The following is a 10,675-nucleotide window of genomic DNA, read 5'->3' as shown; positions in this document are numbered from 1 at the left end:
TCATCTGAAGACAATTCCCCCATAAGGCCCTTTGGAGAGAAAGAGAGAGAGTATGCCAGCACACACCCCAGCGCTATTAACCCAGGAATAACACAGTAACTTAATGTTAACCAAGTAGCTGCTGTTTATATTGATTTTTGCGCATAATTATGTGCCCCCCCTCTCTTTTTGCCCTCTTCTACCGTGTAGCTGCAGGGGAGAGGCTGGGGAGCTTCCTCTCAGCGGTGCTGTGGAGAAAAAACTTGGCGCTGGTGAGTGCTGAGGAAGAAGCCCCGCCCCCTCGACGACGGGCTTCTGTCCCGCTTTCATGTACAATATTTGGCAGGGGCTCATACATATATACAGTGCCCAACTGTATATTATGCAAACTTTTGCCAAAGAGGTCTCTAATTGCTGCCCAGGGCGCCCCCCCCCTGCGCCCTGCACCCTTACAGTGACCGCAGTATGTGGGTGTAGTGTGGGAGCAATGGCGCACAGCTGCAGTGCTGTGCGCTACCTCAGTGAAGACTGGAGTCTTCTGCAGCCGATTTCGAAGTCTTCTTGCTTCTTTCACCCGGCTTCTGTCTTCCGGCTCTGCGAGGGGGACAGCGGCGCGGCTCCGGGATCGGACGACAAAGGGTGAGATCCTGTGTACGATCCCTCTGGAGCTAATGGTGTCCAGTAGCCTAAGAAGCAGGACCTATCTGCAGAGAGTAGGGCTGCTTCTCTCCCCTCAGTCCCACGATGCAGGGAGTCTGTTGCCAGCAGAGCTCCCTGAAAATAAAAAAACCTAACAAAATACTTTCTTATAGCAAGCTCAGGAGAGCTCACTAAACAGCACCCAGCTCGTACGGGCACAGATTCAAACTGGGGTCTGGGGGGGGGGGGCATAGAGGGAGGAGCCAGAGCACACTAGAATCTAGATTCTTTCTTGGGGTGCCCATGTCTCCTGCGGAGCCCGTCTATTCCCCATGGTCCTTACGGAGTCCCAAGCATCCACTAGGACGTTAGAGAAAAGGGGACGCTATCTGCCGTAATGTGTAAAAAGGGGACACTGTCTGCCATAATATGTAAAAAGGGGATGCTGTCTGCCGTAATGTGTCAAAAGGTATTAATATGAATTGGTATTATTTTCCCCGTGAAGCCATGCACCTATATTTTGGACACGCGCCTACAGCGCGCACTGTCCTTATTTTAAATGGGGGGGGCGCCAATGCCGTTTCTTGCACACAGCGCTAAAATGTCTAGTTACGGCACTGCTCTGAGTACTAAATATATTTGTGTATTGGAATTGATCGCACGTAGCAACTTTTTGCTGCTCGTGCGATCAACTTGACGCTGCCTACGGGGGAGTGTATTTTAGCATAGCAGGGCTGCGGTCGCTTGTGCAGCCCTGCTATGCTAAAAAAGTTTTTTGCAAAACAAGACCAGGGTCAGACTTACTTACCCTGTGCGACAGATCCAGCGACGAAGGTCCCGGAATTGACGTCAGACATCCGCCCTCCAAACACCTGGATCCGCGTGCGTTCACCTCATGCCTGGAAAACGGTCAGTACGCCCGGAACGCCTCCTGCCAGTCAGCCTTCATGCGTTCGCCGCTGCGATCACTTTCTGCGATGGGCAACGACGAGCGTGCGCATTGAGGACGCCGTGCAGCCGCAAACCCGACCCGTTCGCACCGCAGAGAAGAACCGCTGCGTGCGAACGGGTCAGAATGACCCCTTGTGTTGGAATCAATGTGATAAGTAGGTTGCTACAATTATTCCTCTAAATAAACAAGTTACGTTACAATATTTGAAGAGTTTGTTTTACAAAAATCTCATCACAACCAACCATTGAAAACAATGTTGCCAGCTCACATAAACATTTGTTCCATGTACATCTTGTGCAATAAATGAATGTAACAAATAAGAATAATAGTTTTCAGTGCCAAATCACAGTGGATAACTTTTGGTATTGAAACAGCTGACTGTGTTCATTTATTCATGGAAGATTTTTGGACCTAATCCTGGTAACAAAGAAAAAGGAGAAAGTCAGAAGGAAGTGGGGCATAAATGACATGTACCTGGTTTCTGCTTTTCTGGGGCACACTGATGGACAGGAGGTGACATTTGAGTGGAAAACTAGTGAGAAAAGTTGCATGTACAGCAAGTGACAGGTTAATGGGCAGGGATTAAATGTGACAGGTTGGCAGGCGGGGTGGCATGTAAGTGACAGGTGGTTGGACTGGGGATCAGTTTGATATGCCAGCTACTCGGATCCCGGCGGTCAGCAGACCTACGTCAGAATCCCGACAGCAGAAATACCGGCGGCAAGCGCAGCGGGTACCCTCGCAGGATCGCCACGCCACTTTTGTGCAGTGGGACTACGTTCGCTCTTTTCCAGTACTCTGGATTTACTCCTGTAGCTAATGACTGGTTGAATAATTCTGTTAATGGTGCTACCAGCACCTCTTTTAGTATCCTTGGATGTATAACATCTGGCCCCATAGATTTGTCCACTTTGTGTATGGCACACTCCCCAGCTCCCACTCCGTAGACATTGGGCAGCTGACCAGGTGGATTCCGGTTTGTTCATCTATCTCTGGGGAAATTCAATTGCTGGCGAAGGTGGTGAATTGCTGTTGCTACAGTGTTTAAACGCCAGCAACTCCAGCCTGATTTGCACCCGTTTGTCCAAAAGTGCTCGCTACCGTATGGAGTAGTGAACACTTTTGAACATGATCCTGTGCGGTGGCTGTCGTGCAAATTCGATCAGGTGAGATACTCGCCGGTTAACTGATAAACCCTCTATATACACATAAGTATATAGCATCAAGGGTTACACATATATTACTAGTATCATAGTCAAATATATAGTATCAAGGGTTACATTTTCTTCTGACGTGCATAGAGGCCATGGTATTGACACGGATGAGGCCATCAAACATGTATAATTGAGAGTGTAAAGCAGACGCCTAAATGCTCATATGATATAAATATGTCAGGTCTACTGGCAGACAGCTGACACACTCATCGTATCTTCTTGCATTCTCCCGTCCCCTTCCCGCCCTGTATCGCCTCCTGTACAGCACGCTGACGTCATCGCGGTCCCTATGGTGACGGTGAGGTCACTCTCCCTATCACTTCCACCGGGGGAGTGGGGGGAATTCGCCATTCCCGCTCTGACAGGCGGGGCCTGTAGGAAGCGGAAGTGGGGCTGGAACGGAAGTGGAACGGCATAGAATCCGCAGCAGGAGAGGTGACAGAGAGGAAGTTGTGCTCGCCCTGATCTCTATCGAACCGTTATCACCGGACCGCAGCTCTCAGGTGTGCATGGCCCGGGCTCGGGGGGGGCGCCAGGCGGAGGGTGTGGGATAGGCAACGAGCTCGGGGACGCTTAAGGCACTGGCCTAGCACAAGGGCGGGGAATCATAGGGGCCTGTTCTAGGTGATCTCAGCCCTGCTCGCCCTATCATCCACCATGACACAGGCGTCTCCCATAGCAGCGAGCAGTGCGGCCTGGTGCAGCATCGCCCCCTCCCCGGCTACATCGTTATTGTGTCTCCTCCGTAATGTGCAGCGCGGAGAGCAGTCAGCGCTGCCTGTATGTGTGCGCGCCGGTGGCGGCGTGCCGCTGCAGTGCACTCGGCTTCCTATCACCGCGGCTAGTACCCGAGTGACAGCATAGCTGGGCCCCTGCCTGAGTCTGCCCTCATCGCGGTGACGGCACATGCACTTTCCATCAGCTTTTGCACGAAGACAATGCTGATTATTTTTTCTCCCAATATGTCCACAGTATGAATACCTGGTGAGAGCACTAATAATTCTGACATTAAAGAATAGACTAATTTTACCACAAAACTAATTTTCACTGAAATTTTCTGCACAGCAGATCATTATTTTATCTGTTAATGCTTTAGTAGACAGGCCAGAGCGGTGTCTTAGGATCCTCTACAATGTTCATCATGGTAGAACATGGTTACTCCAACATTGCCAATTTTCCTGTGCACCTTCCATAAGGATGCTAGGGAAGACTGCAAAAATGGTGGATTTCAGAGCTTTATGGAAATCCCCAGCAATACAAATAACCCTGTCTGACACATGTGATTGGCGCAGTATTAATTTACCTTTCGTATCTGAAGTGCAGCCTGCATGTGTGTTGTTGCAGTAGATGTCAATACTTGCTTGTATTGTCAGAGGAAAATGTGCACTTCTACATCAGCTTCTATTGTGCAGCAGCCTCAAGTTGCATGTTCTCTGATCAGCTGACTGCTAATTGCAGTTGTCACTAGAAAATCCTCTCGCAGCCAATGCAGTTAATTGCTTTTGATCCATACTATATTAATCCATAGACTAAAATGATCTTGTCGGTTCCTTTATGTAAGCATTGAAATGGTCTCTTTACTTTTCTATTTCACATAGATTTAGCATATTATAAGTAAATAGTGTTTGGAACTTCCTTTGCCCATTTAACACATGTGAAAGAAAAAAGTAATTACAACCTTTTTGGTTCTATTTAAAAAAAACAACAAAAAAAACCTTTGCATATAGTACTTTGTCAAAATTAGAAGTTACTCAGTTCATTACAGATCATCCTCTTATCCAAGTACTGTACATCAGGGGTCAGGGAACTTTGTTACCTTTTACTACAAAATATATTTAGATACGCCGATGTTACCCCCTTGATTTGAAAGGAAGGAAATCATATATTCAAAATTTTGTCCGATTCACATTCAGTTTTCAAAGCTGTTCTTTATCGGCATATATCCAACATAAAACGTAGATATTCTATTTCCATCTACGCTGTATGTTGGATATATGCTGAAAAAGAACAGCTTTGAAAACTGAATGTGAAGCGGACAACATTTTGAATTATACTTCTGAAACTGTACAGATGCCATATGTATATTTTTATGTATAAATGAAAAGTACAAATAGACTCTTTATTACAGATGTTTCTATGTTAATTAAGGTGTAATAATATGATGGAACAGTACTATGGAGCAGCGCCCACTGGTTTGTTTGTTTGTGTATGTATATATATATATACACACTATAGCAGCGCCCACTGATCTGTGTGTGTATGTATATATATATATATATATATATATATATATATATATATATATATACACACAGACATACATACATAGTATCCGGACACCCGTTAACCGAAATATTCAGAAAACCGGAATATTTCAGTCCTGCAGTGACGTCACTGGAGTCTGCGGCCAATCACAGACAGGTGGGGGAGTGGCTTTTCAGCCATTCCCTCACCGCCGCTGACTCCCAGTACCTGCCGCTGACCCCTCGGACTCCCCCACTGATGCGCCAGTTCCCCGGGACCCTCACCGTCATGCTGGGCTCACGGCGGTCCCCCCTGCCAACTTGCTGGATCCCCGAAACCCATACAGATAACAGGTAATCTGTTATCCGGAAAAATCCCATATCCGGAATGCTCCTGGTCCCGAGCATTCCGGATATGGGATACTCCACGTATATATATATATATATATAAGTTCCAAACAAGAAGGCACTCTGGAGACATCAATTGTAGCAAAAATAGCAAAAGTGTATTAAGGTCGGGTCGAGTACTTTCGGGGTCAGCACCCCGTCCTCAGGACCACACCACAGCAGTACAATGGTGTGGTCCTGAGGACGGGGTGCTGACCCCGAAAGTACTCGACCCGACCTTAATACACTTTTGCTATTTTTGCTACAATTGATGTCTCCAGAGTGCCTTCTTGTTTGGAACTTGCATTATTTCTGATGTGGCACCGGAGCAAGCTGCCGTTTTAGTGGAGTGCCGGCAATATATGGTTATATATATATATATATATATATATATATATATATATATATATATATATATATATATATATATATATATATATATATATATATATATATATATATATATATTGTCCGGCACTCCAATACCTCAAACAGCTGCTATGGTGCCCGCTCTGTGTGATGAACATATACCAGGAAGATGAGCCGCACTCACAGACTAATAAATGGTATAAACCTCCGGCGTTAGACCAATAAGTCACATAGCCTGGAACAGTTTCCAACGTTTCATGTCTTTATGACATTTTTTCAAGGATACAAACATACAATGAAAAATGTTACACTTTTAAACACTCACCCGAGTTCGTGCGCTGGCTGCCGTCCCGCTCCGTGAAGAGGCGTGATGACGTCATTAACATGCGACTAGCGCTGACGTCCCGTCTCTAGGCAACGGAGACGTCTTGCTGATAGTGCTACCATCACCATGGTGATGGTAGCACTATCAGCAAGACGTCTCCGTTGCCTAGAGACGGGACGTCAGCGCTAGTCGCATGTTAATGACGTCATCACGCCTCTTCACGGAGCGGGACGGCAGCCAGCGCACGAACTCGGGTGAGTGTTTAAAAGTGTAACATTTTTCATTGTATGTTTGTATCCTTGAAAAAATGTCATAAAGACATGAAACGTTGGAAACTGTTCCAGGCTATGTGACTTATTGGTCTAACGCCGGAGGTTTATACCATTTATTAGTCTGTGAGTGCGGCTCATCTTCCTGGTATATATATATATATATATATATATATATATATATATATATATATATATATATATATATATATATATATATATATATATATATATATATATATATATATATATATATATATATATATACATTCTCTCTCTCTCTCTCTCTCTCTCTCTCTCTCTCTCTCTCTCTCTCTCTCTCTCACACTCACACTCACACACTTTTTGGCAATGAATGGGTTAATTAACACTTTCTCCCCCAAAACACCAGAATGAATGTAATGGGCTCTATACACTGGCAGATGTGCCGCCGAGCTGCCCGAGGGTGGATACGAGCGACCCGGGGGGTGGGATCAGTGACAGGGAAGAGTGAAGTTTCTTCACTTCCCCCGGCTCCATAGCAGTGCAGGCAAATATGGACGAGATCGTCCATATTGGCCTGCATGCACAAGAGACGGGGCGCCAGCGATGAACGAGCGCGGGGCAGCTCATTGCTGGTGCCTCCACACTGAAAGATATGAATGAGATCGTTCATATCTTTCGGTATTATCATCCAGTGTGTAGGGCCCATAAGAAAGACGGATAAAGAGGGAAGGGGGGGGGGGGGGGTACGTGACACAACTTTTAGGAGACAAATGGTCACATCCTCACCTCAGTAATGTCAGTGGGATTTCCCACTGTTATGTGGGCCACTGAATGATCCTGTGGAACTCAGTCAGCGGTCAGCCACAGAACACTTCAAGTTCTGTGTGTGGGTTGGTGGGTCGCGGGCGGGAGGACAGCGCAGGGCGGGCGTGAGGGAGTGCGGTGTGATGTCAGCACGTCACACCGCGGGCAGGAGGGAGCGCGGTGTGACGTCAGCACGTCACATCGCGAGCCGGCCGATGCTGGACGGGGCTGTGTCTTGGCAGCGCGACCGTCCCATTACCCCCAGGAATTTCATTTTTACCCAATTTGGGGTAATTAACCCCTGTTCCCTGACCACTGCTGCACATGATATATAATGTTGCAAATTAAAAACAATACCTATAAGAATTTGTAGATGTTTGTGTGGAAACTGAGGGCTACAAACAGAAAGCCATAATGGGATTTGTCCAAATAGATAGTGATGCAGTAATTCATTTGATAGCTACTTGATTATGTACATGTATAAAATGGTAAAAGCATTAATGAGATGACTTTAGAATAAAGAGCAGTTGTATAAGAAATTTTATGAGTTTGCTTGCAGAGAGAAACTATATCAAAAATGCATGTAGCTTTTTGTGTATTTGAATTCATTGTATTGAATTCAGAAATGTTAAGCTGGGTATATACTATAGTTATCCATCAGATAATCTGCCAGATACTGTTGGTTGGAATGAACATGTAATAATGGATGAGAACAATTGGCAACTGATCATTTGCTCCCAAACACTGGAAAATGGACAAAACCAGTCATTAAGATTAATTGGTTAAAGCTGTGGTTTAACCAATTTGTATTGGGCCCTACACACTTGGCGTTATCTTTGAAAGATATGAATGATATCATTTAAAAATGAACAATAAATCGTTCATATCTTTCAGTGGGTATCCACAACGATGCACGTAAATTGTTCATCGTTTAAACCTGCAAGTCGATTTGGACGAAACTGATGTATGTAATCTCATATCGTTCATATATATTGTCCAGTGTGTATGCTTAAAATAGCGGAAGAAAAATCGGTCAAGGATATTGCCAAGTGTGTAGGGCCCATAAGAATGACAGTTTTTGACCATTTTCCTGTGTTTGGGAGCAAATGGTCAGTTGCTCTTATCCAATACCAGATTCTCATTCCAACCAGCCAGATCTGGCAGATTAACTGCCGTATAATTGTATAAAAAATTCCAGATACCTTAAAGGGTTCTGGTAGTGTTTCCTTTCCCAGTCAAGGATTGGAATAAATGGAAAAACCCGCCTATTGTTGACGCGTCAGTATCCAGACTCTCAAAAAAGGTGGTTTTACCTGTTCCAGGATCTACTGCCTTGAAAGAGCCGGCTGATCGTAAAATTGATAGTATGCTCAAATCCATGTGTACATGGCTTCTGGGACGATCCTACATCCCACTATTGCCAGTGCTAGGATTGCCAAAGCTATAGCAAAGTGATCAGGCACGTTACTGGAGGACTTGGATACTATGGAGAAATGTGATGTTGAATTGTTTTTGCGTAACATTCAGGGTTCGGCAGGATTTCTGGTAGAATCCATGAAAGACCTGGGTTCCATGGCTGCAGGGATTTCCTCCATGTCTATATCAGCTCATCGAGGACTGGTTGCGTCAGTGGTCTGCCGACGCGGAATCCAGGAGAAGTGTGGAGACCCTACCCTACACAGATCAGGCTCTCTTTGGGGAAGCATTAGATGCGTGGATCTCCACGGCTACTGCTGGTAAGCCACCCTTTCTTCCCTCAGCTACACCTGCTCCGAAGAAAGCCCTTTTCTTCAGTTAAAACACAACCCTTTCGGTCTAACAAGGCCAGAAAGGCCAAGCCTTCCAACACCTTCTTTCGGGGAGGTCGGCCCAAGTTCAAGAAACCTGCGGCTTCAGGTTCCCAGGAACAGAAACCTGCTTCAGGTACACCAAAGTCCTCCGAATGACTATGGACTGCACGCCCTGGAGGTGGGGCAGGTGGGAGCGAGACTCACATTTCAGTCATGTCTGGGTGTCCTCTGGCCTGGATCCCTGGGTGCAAGATAGTGTGTCCCAGGGGTACAGGCTGGAATTTTAAAATCTCCCTCCACCGATTTTTCAGATCAGGCTTGCCAGCTCAGGACTGTCCTGCAAGAAGCCGTCCAGAAGTTGGTGGAGGCACAGGTTATTTTACCAGTATCTCCTCATATGCAAAACAAAGGTTACTATTCAAACCTTTTTGTGGTACCGAATCCGGATGGTTCGGTCAGGCCCATTCTGAACTTAAAATCACTAAAACCCTTTCTGAGGGAGTTCAAGTTCAAAATGGAGTCTCTAAGGGCAGTGATATCAGGTCTGGAGGAGGGGGATTTCCTAGTATCCCTGGATATCAAGGATGCATACCTCCACATTCCGATTTGGCTGCCGCATCAAGCTTATCTTCTATTTGCACTGTTGGACTGTCAATTTCAGTTCCAGGCCCTCACATTCGGGCTCTCCACAGCACTGAGGGTATTCACCAAGGTGATGGCGGAAATTATGATTCTCCTCTGCAGACCGGGTGAACATAATTCCGTATCTGGATGATCTGCTGATGAAGGCATCGTCCAAGGAGAAGCTGTTACGGTCCTTAACACTCACAACCCAGCTTCTCAGGGAACATGGTTGGATCCTTAATCTTCGAAAATCACAATTGGAACCAACCAGGAGGTTATCCTTTCTGGGAATGATCCTCGACACGGAGGTGCAGAGGGTGTTTCTCCCAGAGGAAAAGGCGTTGGTGATTCAAACGAACGTCCGGGATGTCTTGCAGCCAGCCCGGGTGTCAGTTCATCAGTGCATTCGCCTTCTGTGGAAGATGGTGGCCTCTTACGAAGCTCTGCAGTACGGGAGGTTTCACGCTCTGTCCTTCCAACTGGATCTCCTGGACAAGTGGTCGGGATCCCATAGACACATGCATCAGAGAATACATCTGTTGCCAAAGGCTAGGATTTCACTCCTCTGGTCTCTGCAATTACCTCACCTTCTGGAGGGCCGCAGGTTCGGGATTCAGGACTGTATCCTTCGAACCACGGATGCAAGTCTCCGGGGCTGGGGCGCAGTCACTCAAGGGGAAACCTTCCAAGGAAGGTGGTCAAGTCTGGAAGCCGGCCTGCCTATAAACATTCTGGAACTAAGAGCCGCCTACAACGGTCTTCTCCAAGCGGCCCATCTTCTGGGAAATCGGGCCATTCAAGTGCAGTCGGACAATGTGACAACGGTAGCTTACATAAACCGACAGGGTGGAACAAAGGGCAGAGCTGCAATGGCAGAGTTAACAAGAATCATCCTCTGGGCAGAAAAGCACGCGTTGGTGCTGTCAGCAAGCTTTATTCCGGGAGTAGACAACTGGGAAGCGGACTTCCTCAGCAGACACGATCTCCATCCAGGGTAGTGGGGCCTCCATCCGGAGGTATTCAAGGAAGTAACAGATCTTTGGGGCGTTCCCCAGATCGACATGATGGGCATTCATCTCAACAGGAAGCTTCGGC

General features: G+C 46.5%; 1 protein-coding gene across 1 annotated transcript in view; it reads left to right on the top strand.

Annotated features, from left to right (window-relative positions):
• Positions 1-3,102: 3,102 nt before the first annotated feature.
• Positions 3,103-10,675, top strand: part of YWHAB (tyrosine 3-monooxygenase/tryptophan 5-monooxygenase activation protein beta) — a 47,130-nt gene continuing 39,557 nt past the window's right edge. The window contains exon 1 of the mRNA XM_063959591.1: positions 3,103-3,287. The gene's annotated coding sequence lies outside the window, so the exon portion shown is untranslated. The remainder of the gene's footprint in view (positions 3,288-10,675) is intronic.

This window comes from Pseudophryne corroboree, chromosome 3 (assembly GCF_028390025.1).
Source record: "Pseudophryne corroboree isolate aPseCor3 chromosome 3, aPseCor3.hap2, whole genome shotgun sequence".
NCBI lineage: Eukaryota > Metazoa > Chordata > Amphibia > Anura > Myobatrachidae > Pseudophryne > Pseudophryne corroboree.
Note: the sequence above shows the minus strand (reverse complement) of the source record. Positions and strands in the feature narration are given on the sequence as shown.